This window comes from Lutra lutra, chromosome 10 (genome assembly GCF_902655055.1).
Source record: "Lutra lutra chromosome 10, mLutLut1.2, whole genome shotgun sequence".
NCBI lineage: Eukaryota > Metazoa > Chordata > Mammalia > Carnivora > Mustelidae > Lutra > Lutra lutra.
Window position 1 is genome coordinate 45,168,173 of NC_062287.1, and position 27,143 is coordinate 45,195,315.

General features: G+C 43.2%; 1 protein-coding gene across 17 annotated transcripts in view; it reads left to right on the top strand.

Moving 5' to 3' along the window:
• The first annotated feature begins 6,254 nt into the window (after window positions 1-6,254).
• Window positions 6,255-27,143, top strand: part of SYTL2 (synaptotagmin like 2) — a 117,339-nt gene continuing 96,450 nt past the window's right edge. For 16 of the 17 annotated variants that reach the window (XM_047690929.1, XM_047690932.1, XM_047690931.1 and 13 more), the window contains exon 1: window positions 6,255-6,370. The gene's annotated coding sequence lies outside the window, so the exon portion shown is untranslated. Of the gene's footprint in view, window positions 6,371-22,015; window positions 22,095-27,143 lie in introns of all 17 variants that reach the window. The other variant, XM_047690930.1, reaches the window with a different exon arrangement.

Here is a 27,143-nt window from a genome sequence, read left to right on the forward strand (position 1 = left end):
TCAGTAGTACTGACAACATTTTGCAATTACTGTGCTTTGAAAATAAGTGATGAATACAAAGGCAGGGTCTATCCATATGTGTCTCCTCTCCTGTATGTAGTAACTCAAAAGTTATCTGCCCCTTCTTCCAAGGGGGAAACTGAGGTAAAGAAAGTGACTCAGGCAGCCTTGAGCTGCCTTGTCCTGTAGAAATATAATGAAAGCCACATATTTAATTTAAAATGTTCTAGTAGCCACACTAAAAGAAAATAAAAAGAAACAGATGAAATTAATTTTGATACTATATTGTACTTAATTATGTCCAAAATATTATTTTTCAACATGTAATCAATACAGAAATTGTTTTTGAGATATTTCACTTTCCTTTTTTTTCCTTTTTCTTTCTTTCTTTCTTTTTTTTTAGTGGGTGTTTCACACTCATAGTACATCTCAATCCAGACTAGCTACATTTCTAATGCTCAATAGCCACATATGGCTAGTGGCTTCCATTTTGGACAGCACATAGAACACCATAATTCTGTAAAGAGAAGGTAACAATAATTACAGCCCAGAGGAAGTAGTAATGTTTCAAGGAATACTTGAGACTGCCCTGCATAATGAAGACCACTGTACCTTATAAGGGGATTCTGCTACACCCTGGGAAGTCAATTCCAGAGTTTTGACAGCCTTTTGGGAAGATGTAAGTAACCTAGTCTTCGTATAACTTGGTTTCCCATCTGTTACCACTTAGAGCTGTCCCACGATTACAGGAAATAATAGGAAAAAACATTTGGTCAATACAGCAGGTAGGAGGCGCTTGACTAACAGGAGCTCTGATAATCTACTAGGATCTAACGTTATCACACAAACCTTAACCCCATTTTGGATGTTTAAAAAAAAAGGTTGGGGACATCTGGGTGGCTCAGTCAGTTAAGCAGCTGCCTTCATCTCAGGTCATGATCCCAGGGTCCTGGGATCAAGTCCCACTTAGGGCTCCTTGCTCAGTGGGGAGCCTGCTTCTCTCTCTGCCTCTGCCTGCCGCTCTGCCTGCTTGGGCACTCTCTCTCTCTTTCTTTCTCTGACAAATAAATAAAATCTTAAAAAAAAAAAAGTTGGTAGGACTCCCTCCAGACCACTATCTTTTCTTCTGAAGCAAGTGTAAAGGGGCTCTTAGGTATGGTAAATTTCCGAAAGACAAAGTAAAACAAAAAAGGCCATGAGTTACATTATAACTAGCCTTCTTCTACTAGAGGGAATCTTATTAATAAAACCAGATGGTCTTCTACTTTTTTTTTTTTTTTACAAGATTATATATTTATTTGTCAGAGAGAGAGATAGAGCACAAGTAGAGGGAGAAGCAGGCAGAGGGAAAAGCAGGCTCCCCACTGAGCAGGGAGCCGGATGTAGGACTTGATTCCAGGAAGCTGGGATCATGACCTGAGCCGAAGGTAGGTGGTTAACCGGTTAACCGACTGAGCCTCCCAGGCGTCCCTACACTTTTATTATGATAAAGTATTCACAACATAAGATTTTCCACTTTAACCATTTTGAAATGTGCCGTTCACATTGTTCTGCAACCATCCCTATCATACAACTCCAGGACTTTTCCAACATCCCACAGTGAAACTCTGTACCCAGTAACTCCCCCACTAACCCCATCACCCCCTTTCTGCAGCCCCTGGTAAACCCTACTTTCTGTCTCTTTGTTTTTGACTATTCTAGGAATCTCATGTAAATAGAGGTCTTCTATTTTTGGAAGTAACCTTTGTTCTTTCTTTAAACATTACAATAAGAAAATTTGTTTAAAAATACTGACAGTAAACCTAGAGGTTTTTAAAAAAGAATAATTAATGTTGGAATGCATATTGATATGTGCAGATGAAAGGCACTGAAGGAATAAATCACAATTATTACACATAGGTATCTGAGGGAGATGATCACTACAAAGGTTTTTCCTCACTTTGTAAAAGGTACTCTGCATGAAAATGTATATATGTGAATATAAATGAAGATGTGTCTTCATAAGATTACTGCTCCTAAAGGCCATAAATAATGATGTCAAAATTTTTCATGGATATCAGAAATCTTGCTGATTTAGTACATCCTTGAGTTTGCCCTAGCTTGCCATTTGGCCTGGACTCAGTGCCTGATCCTCTCAAGCCCCTCCTATCTTCATCGGTAAAATGCAGATTCTAATAAAAGCAGCCCTTCCTACATCATAGAGTTGATGGGAAGATCAAACAAGATAATTAAAGTGAAAGGGTTTTGAAAAATACGAAGCCCTGTAGAAAGGCAGGGCATTATTAAAGACTGTGGAGAGATCCCTAACACAATTTGATTCAAGGCCAAAGTTTTGCACTTCCAAAAGTTAAAAAGATATTCAGTATCTGCAAATTATTTAAAAAACCAAATTCCTGCTTTGGTGACCCAGTACCATGACTGAATTGTGTTCTAAATGCCGTATATTTGATACCTACTGCTCTGTGTCATCTAACCACATTACCACACTAGATGTAATTGTACAGCATTTCAGCAGTATCTTCAGTTTTTGGTGGGTAAGAAGTTATAAATCCACATAGCTTAAGGATAAAGTCATGTCTCCACAGGAAGTTGTTTTTGTTTTTGTTTTTTGACTTTTCCATGGTGGCAACAGTGCTGCTCTTTGTAAGTTATCTACTATGGGAAACCGACCCACAATGTGATTGAACAAGCATTTACTGAGTGCCTGTAGTGTGCAAGGCATTTGTGGTAGAGATGGTGCCAGGGGAAGGATGGAGGTAGTAAGAAAAAATACAGAGAGAAAAGGGGTAGCCCTGCATTGGGTGAGTATTAAAGCTGGTGGTGAGTGGCATCCTGTGATGAAAGAAAATGAAATCATTGCCAAGAAAAATGAAATGCCAAGAAAGAAAATGAAATCAAAGCCAAGAAAAGTCTTAAGAACTATACCATGGGAGTTCCAGAGGATTAATTCATTCAACCTAGGAAGGCAAAACATGACATTTGTCCTACGCCCTGATGCAAGAGAAGGATCCTTGGTTCTCAAATAGAGGGGAGGATATTTCAAGCCTGCGGGAACCACACTTAGCGTCCCACAAATAAATACTCACCTGCTAACTGGCTGGTAAAACCAAACGACTTGGGTGATGTGCCCGAGACTCTACAAAGTCACAGCTGCGGGGTACTAGAGGTTAAATCCCAGAGTCTTAAGTGAAAGCACCAGTCTAATGGGTTTTCACTGTTCCAGGAGTGAGCAGTCATACACACCTTGGCAAACAGAACTCTTTTTTAGTTCAGGTTGATAGAGTTGAAAAATGAACAAGACCAGGGTTCCAGATTTAAACACCCCACGTCCAGCTAGACAACTCTTCCAGACCAGTGGTCCACCTGCATGTTTCTAAGCTCACTTCTACTTCTGTCCCAGTTTTCACAGATCCAGCATTAATCTTTCCATTCAGGTTTTGTTTTTTTCTGGGATTACATTTTCCCCTTCCAGTGCATTACTATTAGATTATTTCTCCCTTTCCCAAGTGTATAAGACCGTTCTTCTAACTATGATCCTACTGTTAGCTGACATTTATTGAGGTCTTACCTTGGGCCAGGCAATGTGTTTTGTATATTGCAGCATGTCCCTTACATGGGGCGGGTAATATGACTACAGTTGACCAGTTGACCCTTGAAAGACTCAGGGATTAAGGCACTTATACTCCCCACTCCTCTCTGCAGAGTCAAAAATCCACCTGTAACTTTTGACTCCTCCCAGACTTAATTACTAATAGTCTCTATTGACTGAAAGCCTTTCCAATAACATAAATGGTGGTTTCACACACATTTCGTACATGTATTGTATACTGTATTCTTACTGTAAAGTAAGCTAGAGAAAAGAAAATGTTAATGGGAAAATTGTAAGGAAGAGAAAATACATTTATCTATACTAATACTGTATTTATAAAAAAAAATCCATGTATTAGTGAACCTGTGCAGTTCAAACCCATGATGTTCAAAGACCAACTATATTTCCATTTTATTAAGAGGAACAGAGGCCTACAGAGGTCAAGTGACTTGTCCCAAGTCAACTGGCTAGTTCAGCGGTGGAGTCCAGGCACACAGCATCTGTACACTAAACCCTGTACTGCATTATCCCTATACCCTTGGTTTTCTCCTTCAATATCAACAGAATTTTTGTGCAATTTGCATGTCACTTACATGCAAACTATTTTGAAGAATGACAATCTACTCAACGGGTTAAGAGAAACAAGCTTCTGGGGTACCTGGGTGGCTCAGTGGGTTAAGCCTCTGCCTTCTGCTCAGGTCATGATCTCAGGGTCCTCCGATTGAGCCCGGCATCCGGCTCTCCACTCAGCAGGGAGCCTGCTTTCCCGCTGTCTCTCAGCCTGCTTGTGATCTCTCTCATTCTGTCAAATAAATAAAAATCTTAAAAAAAAAAAAAAGAAAGAAACAAGGTCCCACTGACTTGATAGGATCATGTTAACTAAGATTTATTCAGTACTTCCTCTGTGTAAGGAACTCTGCTATACATATGCACTTTCTCATTTTAACCTGCACAGTACCTCAGAGAGGAGAATTGTCACCATCTCTTTTACAAATGAGCGAAGTGAGGCACAGAGAGGTTAAGCTACTGGCTGAAGGTCCTGTAGGAAGTGGGGAGAGGGGGCAGTATTAGAATTTTTGCCATCTAACGTCAGGGCTCTTGCTTTTAACCTCTGAGCTTTCTGACTTTTGCAATGAGGGGCCCAGCAAGATTCTCCCTCAAAATTTCTCCCCCACCTGTCTTGTGCAGATCCTGAAGGGAGACTCCCTACACCCTCCCTAGCAGGCGTTGCTGTTTCTCTTCTGGGAGGGGTGACACTTAGAATAGGGAGAACTGAGTTCCTTTAAAGCCTTGTACCAAGAACACAGGGCCCTCAAAGGTGGGCAGATCTAGGGCCTTCCTTCTCCGTTGGAGATGGGCAGGAAGGAGATAACTAAGGCAGACACAAACAACACTGGAAGCCAGGTATCAGACAAATGAGGTCAGACTACTCCACTGCGTAAAATCATTCACCCACCGCCCTCACCAACAGCACGGTCCTGCTTCTGCATCTAACCTCTTTAGCCGCCTCTCTGCCTCACCGTCACACACCCTGTGCAACATAGAACAGGCATCTGATGTGCTTGCCTGCTTCTCTGCAGCCCTTCCATCTAACTTACAGCCTTCCTTCAAGACTTACCTTGCTCACATCTGTATTTAAACTTGCCCTCCTCCCCCAGGGTTTGTGACGCTACAACACTCGGCACACCTATTCTAGCTGTTATTATACTAAATTGAAATTATTTGCAAATATGTCTCCTCAAAGGCACGAGGAGTGGCTATTCCTCTTTTGCATCCCCAGTGCCCCCCCACCCCCACCCCACCACAGGGGCAGAGGAGACTCTCAAAGCTTGGTTGAAAGCCAGAATACACACATAAGGCAGCGCAAGGATTCCCGGGCCAGGTGAGCATCCCAGCACCCAGCACTGAATGAAGTCCTTGGGGATCAGCACTTGCAAGTTTGAGAGAAGGACGATTTTTGGAAGCACAGAAGGCGAACCTGGGCCACCCTCAGTTGGATGGGCAACACAAACGGGGGAGATGAGGAGAAAAAAGAAGGCCTTAAGGTTTGCCTCTTCCAGAAGTTTGCTTGAGCTGGCCCCACCATCGGTAACATTTTTTAATTGGCCCTGGTGTAATGCCTTCCAGCACCTTCCCGGAGCGAGCCTGTCCTCACTGCACACCCATGGGGTGGCTCAGGCAGGAAACAGGGCTCACAACCTATCTAGGTATTATGGGGTACTTTTAAAGCACCACTTCAATTAGTCTTCTTAACAACTTGTGAAGTATTTTTACCTATTTTACACATTCGAGCGGTTAAAGCATCTTGATCCCACCCCCTTTCCCGGTGGCTGACCTCGTTCTCTGAACGGAGGGTTCCTTGCCCGCCACCTTTTTGGGGTTCAGGGAATCCTAACGCACAGTGGTCAAAAAGTAACTGCTGAACTCTTTCTCTGCACGGTGAAAAAAGTTGAGGACAAGGTGCCCTTGAGGAGGCCCCGGGCGGGGTGGGCCAAGGCGGGAGCGAAGAAACAGGAGGGGCTCAGGGCAGTGGGAGAAGGGCTGGGGAGCGGGCGGGAGCGCCCGGGCGCCGGGGGCGGGGCGGGGCGAGGCACTGGCGCCACGCCATTGGTCTGCGCTCCCGGGAACCGCCCCTGCGTGCCCGCCCGCCGCCCGCAGGGGGGAGCCTGCGCCCGCAGCCCGGCGCTGACAGCGGTGGGGCAACACCTGGACCGGTGCGGGCCAGAGCGCCCCGCGCGCTTTCTTGGGAGAGGAGGCTCGCCGAGCCGGGTCTGGAGGAAGGTAACGCGCCGCGCCGCGGGTTTCGGGGTTTGCACCACTCCGCTGGGTCTGCGGACCTGGGGACGCGGGAGGTGGCGAGAAGCTCTCCCTGCCCGGCTGCGACTGACAGCAGCGGTGTTCCAGTCTCGATTTCTCTGCCCACTCGGCCAACTTTCTTGCCCTCTCCGGGTCTCTCGTAAATGAGGAAGGTGTTGCTGTTGACGATGCTTTGTAGTGTTCTGAGTTCTAAAACGCGAGGAGCGTTTCGGCACCCGGCAAGCTCCCTCCTTCAAAACCCCGCCTGTAAGAGCCAGCTCCGCTGCCCAGGGAGCCGAGGCTTCAGGAAACCGAGGTACCGGGTAGGCGGGGGTTCTGCTGGTCTGTCGCGTTTCTTGGGGCTTTTGAGGACTGATCCTGGGCTTTGGGCTGGCTGTTGGAGGGACCTTGCCGCAGAGGTACTGCCCCCAGATTGCTCAGGTGACGTCAAGTACGGCGTTAGGACCTATCTACAGGTGGGGTGCTGGGAAGGGGAACTTGGGGACCGATGATTTTTACTTGAAAACAAGCAGTTTTTGTTTTGGAATTATGTTCCCACACCCAGACCTGGTCCCGTCGTGAGTTCTAAATCACAGGATTTATCATCCTCCAGGATCAGCAACCAGGGCTCCATCAACAGTGGGCCTCTTTCTCCGCACCCATCCTGTTTCCTCCCTCTTCCCTTTCCCCCCTCCTGCATTTATAAATCCCCTTGGACTTTGAGGGGCTCCATTTTCTGTCCGAATGCAAAGTCCTCATTTTCATTTAGTGCTGGTTTGTGACCAGCGGCCTCTAGAGTTTTGGGCTCTGGGTTGAGATGGAAGCCTGGAAGAACAGACGGTCAGCCTCCTGACCCATGCAGCCTGGCAGGGATGTGCAGAGGAAGCCCAGTGGGCTGGACACAGACCGACATGGGAAGGTGGGATGGATTCAAATTGCTGTCCAGCTTCCCTTCTTGGCAGTCATTCCCAGTGAGGGAATGGTGGCCCCAGCTGTCAGTTGGAAGTAGCAGCCAGAGGATGATTGAAAGGAGTTGAGGACTTTGATAGGGTGTGTGTGTGTGTGGTTGGGGGGGTACTGTGGAAGGTCTCCAGGTGCTCCCTCCCTTCCCTTTACCCCTGTAGTCCTTCTGTCCCCTTAGCGTGGCATCTGGATGAAATCAGATGCCAGGACCTGCCCAGAGTGGTAGGGAAGGAGGCAGGGCAATGACAATACTGACTGTCATTTATGGGCCATTCTTCTTTGCATATCATATGTCTTTAGTTCTCACAAAGCCACATGAGGAGAGGTATACTGACATTTACCCCATTTTACAAATGAGAAACTGAGGCCCAGAAAGTTTGCTTCCCTTAGTCACATAGCTAGTAAGCAACATAGCTGGGATTCAAATCTAGTCTCTCTGATTCTAAAACCTGTGTTTTTTCCCACCTTTTCTGGTGCTGCTTGAGTAAGGGCAAGTTGGAATTTTAACAGCAAAAAGGACTATTACTGAGCTCTCAGTAGGTACCAGACACTGTTTAAAGCGTTTTAGAGGAGTCACGCCATTTATGGTGCAGGAGTTTCAGTCATTCTGGTGGGGATAAGTGACTGCCTTGGCCTCTCTCAAACAGCAGTCCTTTTCCAGAATGCCTGCCTGATTCCCCCCAGCTGCTAGTAAGTGGGTGGGGCAGGAGCCCTGTTTGCTTTATCCTAGAGGTGGTTTGAGGTCTAATAAAAGATTGATTGTCCACATCTGATCCGTTAGACATGACCGTTGGCTTGTGAATGATCCCACTGTCCCCTAAGAGGCCTTTCTCAGGCTTTGCTCAATAAACATTTGTGGAATGAATGAATTAGCACCTTGTGCAGAGTGGTCTGCTGTCCTGTCGAAATGGGGCAGCCTGGGCCTCACCATCCTCAGATCCCAGGGTGCCAGGCCAGGCAGTTCTCCCCTCTAGGTAAGGGAGGCAGAGTGAGCTATGCCCCTGTGGGCTTCCAGATTTCCCTGGTAATATGTTTCCTGCCACCTGTTTTATAAAGAATTTTAAAGTTATTATAGATGAAAAAAAAAAAGATTTTTTTTTTTTTTTTTGGACTGACAGGAAAAGTTACTTGGTCTCTCCCAAAAAAGAAGGTACATAAGATGGTAGTGTTTGCCTTAGGGCTTCCCAAACATCTCTGTAGAAGAATCTCCAATAATGAAACTGACAAGGGGTCAGGGTATAGTTCAGATTGACCCCAGCAAGCTTAAAATTATTTTAAGAATTTATGTGATTTTTTTCCATGCAATTTCATATGTTGAACTTGGTTTCAATATATAAAACAAATTTTTCCCCTAAAATATTTGTGTAAAATTGGTGTCCTAACATATTGTTTCCTATTCTTGGGGGCTGACAGTATCCAAATGGAGAAGTAGGGCAAAGATACTGGTCTGGGGGTTTGGGTACTATTTACATTTTTTATGCACATAGTTTTCTGTAATAGAGCTTCCCAACCCCTTGTGGAGACAACTCCTTTCCTATTTATCCAAATGAAGAGTGTGTTTTAAAAATAAAAAGTTCTTTATTGTTTGATCCCCCCACCAGCTTTATTAAGATATAAATGGAATATAACATTTTATAAGTCCATGATGGTTTCATATGTGTATATATTGCTACTATTTTTTCTTTGCAGTGAGAACATTTAAGTTACTCTCTTAGCAAATTTTAAATGTATATATATAGTGTTGCTAGCTACAGTCACCATGTTTTATATTATATCCTTAGAACTTAAGTCATCTTTTAACTGGAAGTTTGTACCCTTTGACCAACATCTCCCCATTTCTCCCACTCCCTGGTCTCTGGAAACCACCATTCTATTCCCTGGTTCTGTGAGTTCAGCTCTTTTTAGATTACACATACAAGTGATGAGATCATTATTTGTTTTCTTATTACCAGTGGTGTGTGTGTGTACATATATATATATTCATTGTAGAAAAAGACAAAATACAGAATAATAATAATAATAATAGATCCATACTCAGAAATACCCAAGGCAAACCTTGGGAGCTAGCCTTCCAGATCTTTTTCTCTGTATCTATATGAATACAAAAAAAAAAAAAAAAAAAAAAAAAAAAAAGAACTAATGATGGGGCACCTGGCTGGCTCAGTCAGAAGAGCAGGTAACTCTTGATCTTGGGGTTGTGAGGTTGAGCCCTATGTTGGGTGTAGAGATTGCTAATAAATAAATAAATAAATAAGTAAACTTAAAAAAAAAAAAAGTCATCTCAAACCCCCTGGGTGGCTCAGTCAGTTAAGGATCTGCTTTCAGCTCCAGTCGTGATCTCAGGGTTCTGGGATTGAGTCCCATATTGGGCTCCTGGAAACCTGCTTCTCCCTTTTGCCTGCCTCCTCCTGCTTGTGCTTTTTCTCTCTTTCTGACAAATAGATAAAATCTTAAAAAAAAGAACTTATAAAAAATATTTAAAGTCATCATAAGGTTAATCTTGTTTGTAAATCCCAAAGTCTACCCCGCCCCGTAGTTAATTCCCTGGTGTCTTGGAGTTTCCAGCAGAGGGAAGTGCCTGCCTTGGGGCTGTTGCTGGCCTTCAGGATCAAGCTGTGTTTCTTGTGAAATGACTCATGTGTCTCAAGTGTCTCAAATGTCTTAAATGTAACCGAAAAGGTAGCTCTTCAGTGTTGCTGAAGTGCAAAATGTGAGCAGAAAACTCCAAAACTAAGCTGTGCAAGAAGGAGCCTTTGATAAGATCATTGCTTCCGCAATGCATTTTATTACCCGTGTGCTTTGGGTAACCAGGTAGCTTCTCTGAACCGGTTTTCCCTTCTGTAAATGGGGGATAATGACACCTGCTCTATCTTCACCTACCAGAGTCACTTTCAAGGACCAAGGGTCAGGTGTGATTATTACTTGAATTGTGCGCAAGTGTATATGCTATTTAAAAAAAAAAGATGTTTAAATGTAGAAAGATCAAAAGTATTAGAGGTCTTTATAAAATGCTGGAATCCAACTCATGGGCTTAACATTTCCGTAGGACTTAACTACAGTGCAAATGCTCTATTGGATTCCTACTCTAAGTTTTCTTCAAAGAATATGATTACCTTGTTGGCTAGCATCTCCTTGATCATCATCACAGTTCTAAACTGAAGAAAAGGACAGGAAATAGTCCCATCTCACAGAATAAAAAGCAGGCTTGCCATTCATGAGAGCTCTTCATTGGCACAGAGAATCCTAGGGTCCCAGGGCTGTCTCTAGTTGCCTTAAGCAAGGGCAGAGGTGTACAAGGAAGAAACAGGGAGAGTAACTGGAAAGGTGGTGTGCCCGTAGGGGCGTGGCTGAACACGGAAGCCACTGCCTCAAGGGCTGCTCCGGGGCATGCAAGCACTCAGCTCCTGGCAGTTCTGGAAGGGTCCCTGTATTGGGAGGCAGGCTTCTCTGCTTCTTTTCCTGTCCCAAAGACAAGCTGTGTAATCTTAGTTATGCCTTCTCCTTGAGCCTTGGTTACTTTGTAAAGTAAGGGATTAGGACCAGGGGAGGGAACTTTGAGTCTTAAAAATCTATGATCCTGGTTGTTTTTTCATCTACATCTGCCCAGATAGAACTTTGGTAGAGAATTACCACATCAGATAAATCACATGTGGGGAAAATGTTTCCACTTCCTGTTGCTTCCAGCTTTTAATGCCCCTTATAATATTCTAAGCGTCTCCCCTGGTGACACCCTCACCCAAAACACATGACCATAGGTCACTGAGAGAAGAATTGTTTCTGCTCATCTCTTTGTTACTATTAATCTAGAACCTTCTTAGATTTGGGGGAGGGAGAAGTGCTTTCGGCAACTTTGGGGAAGATTGGTTGACAGAAGTGTATAGTAAAAGGTTATTTCTGGTTATGAGGCTATGTGTGTCACTACATACTGGGTACTTGGCCTTGTGCTGTGACTTCTGCAGAATGTGGGAGAAGCACACTCCTGAATGTCTCAGAACTCAAGGAGAGGGAGATACAGGGAAGGAGGAGGGAGAGGGAGAGAGACAGGAGGGAGCAGAGAGTACCGGGTGTGGTTGGAATATGATGGAGTTGAAAAGACCAATTGGGGAAAAGACTGAGCTCCCACAGACTTGGACAGGCTGGTTTCATTCTGCATCTACATTGCCTAACACTTGATGGGAACTTAGTAAAGTATTTTTAATGAATTACTAAATGAACAAATGAAAGAATGAATGATTCTTCTGTAATGAAATTTTTGCCGAAATATGGTACGGTGACTGTCAGGTAGTTGCAGTGATGTCTTTATATATGTGAAATGTGTACTTTCAACTTACAAAAACACTTTCCTATGCATTATCCTGCATAATAACAAGATTTTTTTTTAAAGGCCAAAATAAAGTCTTTCCTAATGCCACACTTTTTAGACACTTCACAGCTACTTCTAATAGAAATGGACTTGGTTTATTATTTTTACATAAGTCTTCTTTCTGTAAAAGCACCAAGAAATACTTGAGGGGTAGGAGTATAAGACCCAGTAACCAGTTCCACAAATTTGCGTTCCAAGTCAGAGGGAGAAAGACTGGCATTGTTCAACTTCTGGGTGACTAGACATTTCTTTTTTCCCTTGCAGAAGCATTCTTTTGCCCTAAGTCTTGACAGAACAGATGCCATCAGCTTCTGATTAGACAGATGTGTTTTGTGCCACCATTACTCACGGCCACAGGCGCCTGGGCTCTCCTGCCACTGACTGAGTCAGCTGATTAAAACACAGGGCTTCGAGGTTGAGGGCAGGGGCTGGATCCCAGGCCAAGCCATGTGGCTCAGTCAGTTCTGTGCCTGCCCCACTCCCGCCCCTTCCACCAGCAATCTGCCCTGGGAGAAAGACTGGACTTTGGCATGTTAGATTTATTAGGGAAGATTCTTTACCATTGCTTGTTTTAGACTAGTCATTTGGGTTTTAGGAGTTGGGGGTCTGGGTTTTCAGTTTAATTCTTGGACTCTTGTTAGAGTGGTTCTCAGGTTGTTTCAGGCTTACTTGGCCACAGTGTGCCTCCTGAGACCTCTGCTACCCCAAGCCTGCGGCTGTCACCATGGCATTTCATTTCTCCAGTGTGTCTAAAATGGGAATGATCACACCTGCCTCATAAAGTTGCTCTGAGCATTAAATGAGGTCACACTGAATCAACGAAACCAGCAAAAACGTCTTGAGATACTGTTGCTGGGTGTTTGGTCAAAGACTCATCAATTAAGGACTCACCACCTCATACCTGTCTGGTGCCATTTTTAAAAAAATATTTTATTTATTTATTGGACAGACAGAGATCCCAAGTAGGCAGAGAGGCAGGCAGAGAGAGAGAGGAGGAAGCAGGCTCCCTGCTGAGCAGAAAGCCCGATGCGGGGCTCCATCACAGGACCCTGGGATCATGACCTGAGCCAAAGGCAGCGGCTTTAACCCACTGAGCCACCCAGGCGCCCTGCTGGAGCCATTTTTGATATAACTACAGTTTCTCTGTGACATGTATTCGAGGCGCCTTGTGAATAGTTGAAACGTCAAGCATTCAGGGGCAAATGTTACTTGTCTACTGCACTGACAGCCCCTGGGGTCAGTAATGGGTTAGGTAGGACTCATCTTCCTCAAAAGTCATTTCAAAAGTATTTTTGGCATGTTCGAAATTCTGGTATGTCCTTTATTGCTAATATAATATTTCATTATATCTCGTTGCTTCAGATTGCTTTTTTAAAACCCCGTGAGGCAAGTAAATGATGATGATGATGTCTGCGCCGTCACTATGTACTAGGCACTGTTCTAAGTACTGTACCTAAGTCCATTTATTTAATCCTGAGAGTGGTCTCTTATCGATACTATTTTGAGTACTGTTGTTTTCCCCCTTTGATAATGATGAAATTAAGGCACAGTAAGTTGAATAAGTTACCCAAGATGACATAGCTAGTAAAAGGGCGACTAGGGATTTGAACCCCGGTAGTCTGACTCTAGAGTCCATGCTTTCGATCATCAGAGAATAATCTTTCCAAACAAAAATGTCACTTTCATTGTAAAGTATGAGGACATCACATTCACCCACAGAGTGTCTGCCTATACCCTCGTAGCATTCCACTCTGTCGTTCATGGAAGGAAGACGCTGAGAACAGTGCTAGATGCAGAATGAGGATACGTAGTTTGGCAGATGCTTTGACCATACAAGATGATACTTGAAAATGAGCTTGTTGCATGATATTTAGGAAATTTCGTGACCTAGAGACAGCGGTAATTAAGTTTAAGTCTTGCAGGAAATATCTGGGGGTGAGACTGGGTTACAAAGTGATGAGTCAGCAACTTAACACCCCATTTCAGTATCAGTACTGGGCTGTAATTTAGTAGCTGAAGTGCTATGTCTTAGGAAGTAAAGTAGTAGCTCTGTTTCCATTAGGTAAATCACAGCATTTATGGTCTTTGCTTAGAAGTGTGAAATTGGGGGTGCCTGGGTAGCTCAGAGGGTTAAAGCCTCTGCCTTGGGCTCAGGTCATGATCCCAGGGTCCTGGGATTGAGCCCTGCTTCAGGCTCTCTCCTCAGCGGGGAGCCTGCTTCCTCCTCTCTCTCCGCCTGCCTCTCTGCCTACTTGTGATCTCGGTCAAGTAAATAAATAAAATCCTAAAAAAAAAAAAAAAGTACGAAATTGTATCTTTGTTTTCCATTCTTTTTAGGGATGTTATGAATAGCAAGAATATGGTGATAAAAAAAATGTTTACTGTCGACTGAGTATGTCCTATGTGTCAGTCCCTTGCCAGGCCTTTGCTCATCTAATTGGAAGGACAGTTCTCTGAACTAGAAGATGATTACCCATTTTACTGATGAGGAAATAGAAGCACAGAAGTTAAGTACATTGCCCAAGGTGAACAGTTAGTGAATGGCAAAACAAACACTTGAATTCTGGTTACTTACCTTCACTGGAAGCCCAAGCTCTGTCCCCTAGCCAGTACTGCCTCTTTTGGGGGGCTTCTGTAGAGCAAGGATGTTAGATCCACATTTACTCAATGCTGGGTTGAAGCAAATTGCTTGGCATGAGGCTCATAACAGATTATTATATTTGAAACTGGGACTGTTCTAGGAAACCGGGAACATTTCTGTTACCATAGAAACAGTAATGATGGACTTGATATAAGTCTTTCAGGAGAGAAATCTGGTTTTCCCAACATACCATAGCCTAAGGGGTCAGGTGCCTACTTGGCAATTACAAAGCAGGATTACCTGGGACAAGAATAAATGAAACATGATCTAGAGAACTGGCAAGTAATTACTTCTTTATGCTTAATTTCTGGAAGACCCCAATTACATTTTATTTTGAGGTATTACAACTTGATAAATGAGAAGGAATATGTGAAGAACTGGTGTAAAAACAAAGTTGGTCTTCGTGTTGTAGAGATTTATGACAGAATTCTTTGTACCAGTAACCCTACTCAGACCACTTAAATATGATACTTTTTCACTCTGATAGCATGCACCTGTAGGTGTTTTTCAACTAGCATAATACCCCACTTTTCTGCAAATATAATCCCTGTGTTCTTGCTAGAATCCTGCGGATATGTTGCCCTCTGATGGTTAGTAACATATGGTTGTGAGGTGCAGTCACAGGTGGAACGTCAGAAGCTAGAATCTTGTGAAGCGTAGTTGCTGGCAGGGTGGTAGGGGAGGGGCTACAGTGAGGCAAGTGTTTCTGGATTGTGTCCTTGGGCAAGTGTGAGTCTGGAAGTGCATGGTCCCTATGGAGGCCACAGTAGTGGAATCAAGTTGGCTTTGCAGTCAGACAGCTGTGAGTCTAAACCTCGGATCCATTTATTAATTGTGTGATTGAACAAGTAACTTACCCCCTCTGAATCTGAGTTTCCTTTTCTGAAAAAATTGCGTCTGACTTCCATTTCTCACGAAGTGGCTCTGAGGAATCAATGAGATAATGGATGTATTAAAGTGTCTTACATGGCGTCTTGCACAGGGTGGCTGCTGAGCATCCGTTTCCTACCCTCTCTCTTCTCCTCCTCCTTTCTTCTTGGTTGCCTCTGTTGGCTCATGAGAGTTCCTGTTGTACAAACTTTGCCATTATCCAACTGTATTTCATCAAATCCCTTAATTTTACAGATGCTTCCATTTCCCTAGAGAAAATAGGAGCTGATGATATTTGCCCCAGTCTTTTATATGGTTTTTATCTCATCATTAAGTTGACAACTAGATTCTGTGGATTAAAAAAAGAACAAGAAAACGCCCACGATAAGGGCAACAAAGGTAAAGAGTGCTTACGGTTCAGTGGAAATGTTCTAGTGGAGATACATACAGCTCGTTGTGCAGAAAGCACTGCCTGGGAACGCTGTGGGCAACAGAGGAAGTAGAACCATGGCCCAGGAGGAGTTTGCTAGATTGAGAAGGGGATGGGGTAGAAAGGACAGGTTCAAGGACTTTCATGTTCGATGGCACCGAGGCAGGAAGGATATGGGATACCAGGGGAGAAACCATGGTGTTGGCGTATAGGGCTGAGAAGTTGTGGCTGGAGGGACTGCTCAGATGGTGGGTGGAAGCCCAACAGTGAAACCAGGCCATAAACTTGCCCTTTGCCTTGCATGCAGGCTTCAAGGAACTAATGAAAGTGTCTCGATCTTGTGAATGAGATAACTGGATTTCTCTTTAGGACAAACAGCCTAAATTATGGAAATGATTAACACTGCCCAAGCTCTGGAAGATGGATTGACTGAAGGCACATTTCTTTGGACTTAGGGGTACAGATAAAATATATTTTAAAACTTTTTGCAAAAGATGCTTGTAGAGATGGGGCTGCTATTTATTTCAAGACTTCAATAGGAAGGTATATATGTATAGGAAAATAGTGACTCCATATACTAATTTATGGGCTGGACCACTTGGAGCCATATTATTCCAAGAGAATAAATATGCCCTGCTTTGGAGCTAAGCATATTAACCATTTTTCAGTGAAGGACCAGGTATGCTTTTGGCAAATGATTGAGGCTTAGATCCAGAAAGATATTAATATATTTTTTTCAAGTCTCTGGAATTGACTTTAAGATTCAAGGAGTAGTTGACACCGAGTGCATGCTGAATTTGGGTAGTGGTTTGTTCAATGTCTTGTGCTCAGCAAGTGCCGCTGTGGTTAGCAGTCCCTGGTTTTCCTCAGTAGACGAGCAGGGAGTCTTGCGCCACAAAACGATCATTTATGGGCAAGTTGCAAGAAACTGGGTGGCCTTTTTCCTTCAGTAGTAAGGTCAAACACAAGTATGCACAACTGTGTTTGTGTGTTTCTAGGTCTGTGTTTATGTTTTCCTGAGTGTTGTCTGCTTTATCCAGACCAGAGGGAAAACCTGATATATGCCCAGAGTTCCTTGGGGAGAGCCGTTGGGGAGGTTCATCTTGGTTGCTAGAGATACCTAGATGTAGAAAAGACACTTGCTTCCCCACATGATCTGCACAGTGACTGGGAACCAAGGGTGTGGGGAGATGTGGCTCCAGCTGCCAGATTCTGCAGGGACACATGTGACCTTACCATGGAGCTGAGCACCATGGTTTGCTTGGTGTTTGAGGAAGTAAGGATGGAGTGGATGAGCTTGCTTTTTCCTTCTCTGTTAAGTTTTCCCCAGGATCACTCTCCGAGCAGTCAAGAACTGGAAGCAAGTTTTGGGCCGACCATATGGTGCTCAGGGAACAATATGTAACGAAAAACTCCTGAAGACATCCCCCCTGGGAGTGTTAGGGTATGAGTCTTTGAACCTGTCTTCTTCTTCGGCCAACTGCAGGTCCTTCTCACTGGGTTAATGGATCCTAGGCAGAATCCTTTGATAGATTTGGGTTTAGTCTCTTTCCCTTGTGACCAAAGGCACAAGGGCTGAGGAACTGTGGGTGGGAGGGGTCAGGTCTTTGAATGTTTATATTTGTGTGTTTCCCTATTTCTAGTTACAATGACCTAGTGTTAGTTTTAATATTTAAATACTGTATGATTGGTTGGTTTTTGTTTCTCCTCTTTTTAGACTATTACTAAATAGTGAACATTTGTTAATGAAAGGTGAGGTATGCTCTAGTGGGAAAAATATCAGATTTTGAGGCAAGAGTTCACTAGACAAATAAATGCTGAGTGTTTATCATATGCCAGAAATTGTTTTAGGCTCAGAAATCAGTGGGGAAGGCAGACCTCTGTGATTACCATGCAATGTGATGTTAATAGATATGAGCACAGAGGAAGGAGGCGGGGTCATGAGGGAAGGGGGATCAAGTGCCAAGGGCTCCTTGGAAGACGCAGCACTTGAGAAGAGATTGATGGCTGACCAAGGATCAGAAAGTTAAGAAGGGCAGGAAATTGTGTGGTGGGCACAATTTTATGTTCAAAGCAAGACTGGAAGGAGCTGAGGCCAGAGAGGTAGGTAGTAAGCTGATCAAAGAGAGCTTTGTGTAACTTGTTGAGGAGACTTTTTAAGATCCTGCCGTGTGTCCTGTTCTGTGTGAAAATTATTCACGTTATTTCTTCTCTGAGCCTCAGTGTCCTTGTTAGTAATAAGAGATGTTAATGATTACCTGGCTTTACTTCATGGAATTATAGTGAGACTCAAATGAGATATAACAGCTAACGGTTATTGACCACTTACACAAATTAGCTCATTTAATCCTTACCATGACTTTAGGAGATAGGTACTATTGCTAAGCCCATTTTATAGATGAGAAAGCACAGAGGTCAAGTGATGTCTCAGATCAGAAAGCTAATAAGTGGAAGAGTCAGGATTTGAACTGAAGTAGTCTATCTAAAGAGAACTTCTCAGTGTGTGTGTATGTATGTGTTTATAGTGCTAACTCTTTGTCAAGCTCGAGAGCCAAGTTCTGTTGGCTTGAGGCAAAAGAGATGCATACCTGTGGACTTGCCATGTATAGTCTTTGGCTTCTCCAAAATGCTGGTTACCAGTGGGTCTGTGTGTTGGGTGAAAAATATTGTGCCTGCTCCTGGATACCCAACAGGTAAGCTTCTAACAGTGGAGACATCACTTTTCCTCGAGAGGAACATTTAGTGACCTGCAAATGATTAATTCTGGAGTGAAATGAACCATCTGCCTCTGACAGGGAGGTTTTTCTGTTGACACATGTGTTACTGAAAATGGAGTCTCCACCACTTTCACACCAGTGTCCCATTGGAAGGTCCAGGGCAGTTCTGCCCTTTGTATCCCGCTTCATTCTGCCATTATCCACTATGGCTGGCTGAGGAAGTGGCTGCTTTGCACAATCATCACTGTCCTTTTGGACTGTGAGGAACACCTTTGACTATCCTTGAGCATCTCCTTTCTGCCCATTGAAAGAGAAGGGGCAGGAAGCCACTCCTAGCACCATAACCAATGGCACTGCTGTTCAAACATCATGTCTCCACAACCATCTCTTCTTTCTGTTACTCTCTTTCCACTTTCTACTACTTTCTCTAGTCTCTAGAACTTCATCTCACCTCCTTTTTCACAGTGACAAGAGGCCTTAGCTCTCACACAGTTTTCTGTGGGACAGTTTTCTGTTCCTCCCTGTCTTTGATTGGCAAAGGTCCCTGGTGACATGCCCATTGCCAAGTCTAGGGCTATTTTCTCTGCTCCACTCTGCCTCTGCTCCTTGCGGGACTTGGCTAGGTAGACAGCTCCCTCTTCCCTGAAACTCTTTCCCCAGCTTTGTGACACACTACTGTCTTGTTTTTCCAACCTGACTGCTCTTTCTCTTTTCACTCGACAAGTACAATATCATCTGCTTTTCTCTCTGTGCTTCCCGCCCGCCCCTCTGTGCTTTTTCATTGCATTCTTTCCCTTGCTGAGTTCAACCACCCCCAGCTGAGACTCTAGGTTGGCAACTGCCATGTTTCTAGTTCCAGCCACAGCCTCTCTCCTGAGCACTGGTTCCTTATCTCCCTCTGAGTTCTAGACATGTCCTCTGAATTGTCTGCCGTGTTATTAGTTTTTACCTTTAACCTGCCTATCTTTCTGAGCATTCTTGGTTTGGTGCACAAATTAACTCTGTTGAAGAACTCTTGAGTCTTTTTTGATTCATGCATGTTGCCTGAAGCAAGTTGTTACTGCTGCCTTCCTGGTGTTCTTCCCAAATGATATTTATATTTCACCTCCTCTGCTTCTTCCAGCCTTCATTGGCTGTTGTCAAGTTTACTGAAAAAGTCTTGGCCCTATGGCTTATAGTCACTAACCATGCTAAATTTGCATGATTGAAAAAGTAAACACCCACACAACACATGCTCCCCATTACCTACCACATAAAGGACAATCTGACATTTGAGACCTTCACCGATCTGATACCAGCCTTTGTTTTTATTTATTTTTTAAGATTTTGAGAGAGAGTGAGAGAGCTCATGAGCAGGGGAAGGCATAGAGGGAGAGGGAGAATCTTTTTTTTTTTTTTTTAAAGATCTTATTTATTTATTTGACAGAGAAATCACAAGTAGGCAGAGAGGCAGGCAGAGAGAGAAGGGAAAGCAGGCTCCCTGCTGAGCAGAGAGCCTGATGTGGGGCTCAATGCCAGGACCCTGGGATCATGACCTGGGCCAAAGGCAGGGGCTTAACCCACTAAGCCACCTAGGCACCCCCCCCCCTCCTTTTAAAAAAAGATTTTATTTATTTATTTGAGAGAGAGAGAATACAAGTTCGGGGAAGGACAGAGGGAAAAGCAGACTCCCTGCTGAGCAAGGAGCTTGATGTGGGGCTGAATCCCAGGACCCTGACATCATGGCCTGAGTCAAAGGCAGATGCTTAGCTAACTGAGCCACACAGGTGCCCAGGAGAGGGAGAATCTTAAGCAGACTCCCCACCCATTGTGGAACCCGGTGGGGCTTGATCTCACAACACTGTGATCATGACCCGAGCCAAAAACCGAGCCTGATGCTTAACTGACTGTGCCACCCAGGCCCCTCCAGCCTCCGCTTTTAATTCTTATCTTCTGTTACCTCTTTCAATGAATGCTGTCTTCTATTCGAATCATAGTCCCCTTTCTCTCTAGCCATACTTTGTTCACGTAGCTTCCTGTACCTGGAGTAATACTTGAATCTCCCCATTGAGCTCTTCCTAGCCTGTCGCTTTATTCCCAAATCCTACCTGTCCTTAAAACTGCAGCTCAGGGACGCCTGGGTGGCTCAGTTGGTTAAGCAGCTGCCTTCGGCTCAGGTCATGATCCCAGCGTCCTGGGATCGAGTCCCACATCGGGCTCCTTGCTCATCAGGGATCCTGCTTCTCCCTCTGCCTCTGCCTGCCATTCTGTCTGCTTGTGCTTGCTCTCTCTCCCTCTCTCTCTCTGACAAATAAATAAATAAAATGTTTAAAAAAAAAAACAAAAACTTCAGCTCAATGGCGATTCTTACCAGAATCTTCCTGGTTCATCGTACAGGAAATTTCCTCTCCCTTCTGTACCTGGCCCAGTTCCTACCTCTTTTGTGGCCATCATCTCATGCCAACTTGTGCTATTACTCTTTACCTACTCCTCTTATCTTCCCTCTTGGTCTGAAAGTTCTTAAAGGAAGGAGACTAAGAGACTTGTATTTCCTTAATGCCTGGGGCACAGCAGGCTGACACAGTACAAATAATGCTGAATGAATATATTTTGAAGCACTGAATTACGTTCACTATTTTGTTTTTAAAGGATTTCAATACATCAGTTGCTTCTGAGAATTTAGTGGTCAGTGGATAGCTCTTAGATAGATATTTGGAGATTTGTTCCCCTGTGTGCCGGAAAGAATTCACACCACAAGCCTGAGACTGCTTATCCTTGGACGGGCCTGCTTGCAAGCTTGGTCCTTTACTGGTGGCTGGGAACTTGGATTTGAGAAGGGTTCACACCACTCTAAATGATAAGAATAACTCATCCTCCCCAAATGGTTTGTGCAAACCGTGCAGTAGATGCCGAACACCTGCTTTCCTTCTGGGAGTCTGGAATTTGGTTACATGCCAGGTGGGGAGTGTTTACCTGACTAGTTTCCAATACAAATCCTGGGTGCTGAATCTCTAGGGAGATCCCTGGTTGGTAACATTTCACACACGTTGTCGGAACTTGTGTTCCTGGGTGACTCTTTTGGGAGAGGACTCTTAGAAGCTTATGCTTGGTTCTCCCCAGACTTCACCTCATCTGCCTTTTTTCTTTGCTGATTATCCTTTCAGTGTAATAAATTGTAGCTGTGAGGATGGCTGTATGCTGCCTTATGAGTCCTCTTAGTAAAGATCAAAACCTGGGACTGCTCTTAGGGATCCCCTCAACATACTATGAAATTGTTCCAGGATTTTTGTTCCCTTACTGCCTGGGTTCTTGGTCGCACTCCTTTGAAGAATGAAGAGGTAAACCAGACGAAGAGTGGTGGGCAGCAGCAAAGCAAAGTTTACTGAGCAAGAGTACGAGGCTCCCAGAGAGGCAGGGGGGCCTGAGTGGGTTGCCCCCAGAGTTTCTAAGTTTGGGGGTTTTCATGAGCTCTTTGGCAGAACTTTCTTAAGCCATCAGGGAGTACAGAGTCGTGCCAATCAGGGCTTTGGTCACGTATCTGTCTACCTATTGGGTTAATGTCCATGTGCTGATGGTCTTTTCTTGTTGACATCTGGGGGTTTAGGTCTTGCCTGCCCCTTGCCCGTGATAGTAACAAATGCTTTTGTGGTCAATTGCCTTATTTTAGGATGTTTTACAGAAGTCATTTCTGCAAAGGCTGCAAAGCAGAATGTCGTTGCAGTCCTGTCTAAGCTAAAAAACGAGAGGTCAGTGCTGTTTTATCTTAGCTGTCCTGACTCTGTGTTTTCTTGCTGGGGACGCCGACCCTGACTACCTAACTGTCTAACTCCCAAAAAATGCTACAGATACAGAACCAATCCATCCATCCATCCATCCATCCTTTCTTTCTCTCTCTCTCTCTTTCTCTCTTTCTTTCTTTGCTGAGACGTCAGAGATATGAAAGACTCAGAGAGTCTTACTTTTTACATAAGAGGATCCCGGTTCGTAAGACCAGTGTGTACGTGACCTTGTGAATGCATATGGTGCTCGGAAGAATAGAGCTGAAGGCTTCTTGATGGCCCACTGTAAAATTTGGGCAAGAAAGAGCTATTGGAGAAGATTTTGTTGAGTTTTTGTTTTTAATAGCTGTCAGAGTCCCAAAAATGTCAGTTATCAGAACTAGGCTCTTAAAAAATTCGGAGCAATATTTGCCTGGGATCCATTCTCATTACTCCTATAAATCAAGAGTCGAGTTCCTTGGGACATTTTTCCTGCCTGAAAATAAAGGGTGGGCGGAGTGTCCATCGTGTTGGGTTTCTAGTGTGTCAGACACCAGCTAGGTGTGTGGTGCAAATCCCTTTAATCCCCACAAAGACCCCCAAAGGCAGGAATTTTGACCCATATACTATAGATAAGGAAAGGAAACTTAGGGAAGTTACTATTTTCCCAGAGTCACACAGCTATGAAATAGCCCTGGAGCTCAACCCTAGGTCTGACTCCCAAAGGAGTGTTTTTTTGTTTTTGTTTTTTCATCTCTGTGCTGCCTGACCACATGGTGTGACTTTATAAAATGATAATTAATCATCATATCATTTCATCATCCTATCACTTTTACAAGTGGCTAAATCTTACCTGAGCCTCTGTCAGGGTTAAAATTTGAGAAGCGTTCATCGCTAGTTCCCAGTGGGTAGTTTGAGAGGAGGGTAGCTTTTGCGCATGCGCCCTACAGGTGTGTGCCCTTCCTACCCAGTCCTGGGGTCTCCGGGTGCAGCCTTCTTGCCTCTGTTCATGTGCCTGCCAGGGAAGGCAGGCGAGGGTCTGCTCTGTCGTTTTTCCAAGTCTGCCTCCTTGACAGGTTTTGGGCAAAAACTTATCTGGGAACATTTGGCTTTATTAGAGTTGAAAGTAAATGGAGAGTTGGTTTTTCTTTAAATTATTATTAATAGGACTACCGGAAGGAAAATAGAAACAGACAGGTGAGGGTGGCCTCTTGTATTCTTGTTAATTTCATTCTGGGAAATGCTTTTATACAACTTTTTTTTTTTTTTTTTTTGATGATGATTAGCGCACTTCAGTAAGGAAACAAGGGCTTGGGTTCCAGAGACGGCCTTGCCAGGTGCTGAACATGAGCAAATAAAATCAGCATCTTGTACGATGCTCAGTGCAGAAAAGGTACACGGTTAACGTTTGCTGAGTGAATGTGATTGGGCGTAAGTAGCTTCCTTCTCTCATTTTCCAAAGGACAGTTCCCATTAGTGTGCTCTGGCTGAGGAAGAGAATATTCAGTTACTGTTCAATCAGATGTTGAATCTGGGGCCGTGCCATCCACCGTCTTTCAGAGAATGAAATGCAAATGATTTGTTCTTGGTAGGACACAATTTTATTTAGATTATGGAGAATAGATTTAGTGGTGGTGATAGTAACAACAGTGAATATGTAGTGTTTACTCCGCTAGGCTAAGTACTCAAGCAAACTCATCTCATCCTCACCTCACAAGTTCAAGTAGATATTTTGCTAATGAGAAAGCTGACTCGAAGAGAGTGTAAGTCACTTGCCCAAGGTCACAGAGTGGGTGGTAATTCGGGAACATGAATATGGATACCTGACAGCCACTTGACCTCTCCCTAATGGTATTATAAGGAAATAGGAATGTAGGCATTTTCCCCATTTTTCTTAAATTTTGGTAAAATACACATAAAATTTCCCACTGTAATGTTTTCTGCCTATACAGTGGCATCACATTCAAAGTGTTATGTAGCCATTGTCACCATCCATTTCCATAACTCTTTCTGTCACCAGTTAGACCCCAAGACCTGACCTTACTGCCCACCTGCTTGTACTCACTAACCTTTGTCTTAAGGTTTATCCTAAAACTCTTCTTTCCAGTTTTCCTCTTACCTCAGGCAAATGAAACCTGAAAGCACCTTCAGGTGATGCCAACTGCCTTGATGACATCTGCTAGCCCAGACCACCCAGACCTTTGGAGCTAAACCCCTGACTCTTGTGGGGTGACCCCTGGAATGACCAGCAGTCGCCTTCACCTCATTGTAATACTAAACTCTCTGCCCAAAGAGGATCCCTGATCTCATTTACATAATATGAAATATATGTATAGGCATGTTTCCTTAAGGGACAGGTACACCCATATGCCCGCCTCTGCATATGATGACAGAGCTTCCCTTATCTGAATATTCATCCTAACCCTAAACAAAGGTACCCATTCTCTCTCTCTCTCTCTCTCTCTCTCTCTGAGTTACTGCTTTGGAAGCTGTTCCACGTGATCTTCTCATTTGCTGCAAATAAAGTTTTTTCCTTTGTGTGACAACTCACCTTGTGTAGTTTCTGTGATTCACCAAGGAGTGAACTCACATTGGTTCAGTTACACTTGCACTGAAATTCTATAGCCACTGAATAATAATTCCCTGTTCTCTTCCTACCCCTAGGCCCTGGCAACCACCCTTCTACTTTCTCCTTCTATGAATTGATGAAGTACCTCATAGAAGTGGAATCATACAGTATTTCTTTTTTTGTGACTGGCTTATTTCACTTAGTACAATGTCTTCAAATTCATCTATGTTGTAGCATATACCAAAATTTCCTTTCTTTTTAAGGTTCAGTAATATTCAGTTGTATGTATATACCACATTTTGCTTATCCGTCATCCATCAGTGGACACTTGAGTTGCTTTCATGTGTTAGCTCTTGTGAATAATATTATGAACAGGAGTGTACACATATGTCTTTGAGACCCTGCTTTCAATTCTTTTGGGTATGTACCTGGAAATGAGACTACTGGATCATATGGTAGTTCAGTTTTTAATTTTTTTGAGAATCTGCCTTTCTGTGTACCACAGTAGCTCTACCATTTTAGACCCACCAAAGTGCTGAAACAGAAACAAGGGTTTCAGTTTCTCCATATTCTTGCCAATACTTTATTATTTTCTGTGTGTTTTTTTTTTTTAAATAGTAGCCATTCAAATGAATGTGAGGTGGGTAGTCACCCTTTCTGATGGCTGAATAATATTCCATTATGCACATGGACCACATCTTCTTTATCCATTCGTCTGTTGAAGGGCATCTTGGCTCCTTCCACAGTTTGGCTATTGTGGACTTTGTTGCTATGATCCTGGGAAACAAACTGAAGGTTTCAAATGGGAGAGGGGTGGGGGGATGGGGTAACAAGATGACGGGTATTAAGGAGGGCATGTGTTGTGATGAGCACTGGGTATTATATGCAATTAATGAATCACTGAACACTATATCAAAAACTAAAGATGTGTGTGTGTGTAAACCTGGCGATTCACAGATCTGTACCCCTGGGGATAAAAATATATTATATGTTTATAAAAAATAAAAATTAAAAAAAAAACACAAAAAAACTAAAGGTGTACTATTATACAGTGGCTAACTGAACATAATAAAAAAATTTAAAAAAACACAAATGGATGTAAGGTGATATCTCACTTGATTTCTCAAGTGATTAGTAATGTCGAGTATCTTTTCATGTGTTTATTGGCCATTTGTAGGTCTCCTTTAGAGAAATGTCCCTTTAAGTACTTTGCTCACTTTGAATCAGGATTTGTTGTTGTTGTTGAATTTTAGGAGTTATCTTTATATCCTAGCTATTAATCCCCTGTCAGATACATGATTTTCAGTATTTTCTCCCATTCTGTGGGTTGCCTTTGTACTTTGTTGGTAGCGGGTAGTGTCTTTTGGTACATAAAGTGTTTTACTTTCATGAAATCCAACTTGTCTTTTTTTTTTTCTTTTGTTGCTTGTCCTTTGGTGTCATAGCCAAGAGATCATTGCCAAGTCCAGTATTATGAAGCTTTCCCCCTGTGTTTTCTTCTGAGAGTTTTTAAGTTTTAGGTCTTATATTTAGGCCTTTGATTCATTTTGAGTTAATTTTTGTATATGGTCTTAGGTAAGGGCCCAACTTCATTCTTTTGCATGTGGATATCCTGTTTTCTCAAGACATTTGTTGAAAAGTCTGTCATTTCCCCACTGAATGGTCTTGGTACTCATGTCAAATATCATTAGAGGGAATCTAAACATTTTAAAAGGCCATCTATTTCTTGGTATTTCTTGATTTTATTTATTAAAAGGAAAGTGCAGATGAAGGACTCTACTTTTCATGAGTTCCTGGAGCAATTTCTGGAAATTCTGCTTTTTTCTTTTGCCTCTATGTAAACCTCAAATAATTATTTAAATTTTTATAGAAAGAAATGAGAATTCATGACTGTGTCTTGTCCTCCCCACTAATAGTATGGTTTTTTTTCTTTTCCTAAAATTATGAAATTGTAGAACTCAAGCCCACATAAATAGGTTAGACTTTGTAAACTTAAAAGTTCCCTCATTGAGGAACCAGTTCATGGAGATCCATGATGCCTGTTTGGGAATTTGGATTCTTCTGAGTTTGGAGCTATGGAAGTCCACTCTGTGACCCTGAGGAAGTAGAAGGTTTACTGCTTGTTCTATTGTCCTTGAGAGTTTAAATCTGTACTTTTGAGTCATTGGAGCATGGGGATTGAGAAACTGTGAGCTCTTTTCTCTAATGAGTTGTAAAGCATCATCACTTAAAGATGGCAAAGCATTAACTTCTCATTTTGACATGTTTCCAGTTGTGCTGGATGTGTTTTTTAGACCACATAGTTATTTTTAATTAAATATTTTGCAGGTTCATATTTGTATTGAGGAAGTGTATCGAATAAAACAATGTGAAAATGCAATTACTTGCCAACTTCCAGCCACAGATTCTCCAGGCTTTTTTTGGTAATAGGATTTTTCATTTGTGCAGAACTAAATAATCTGAAAGCT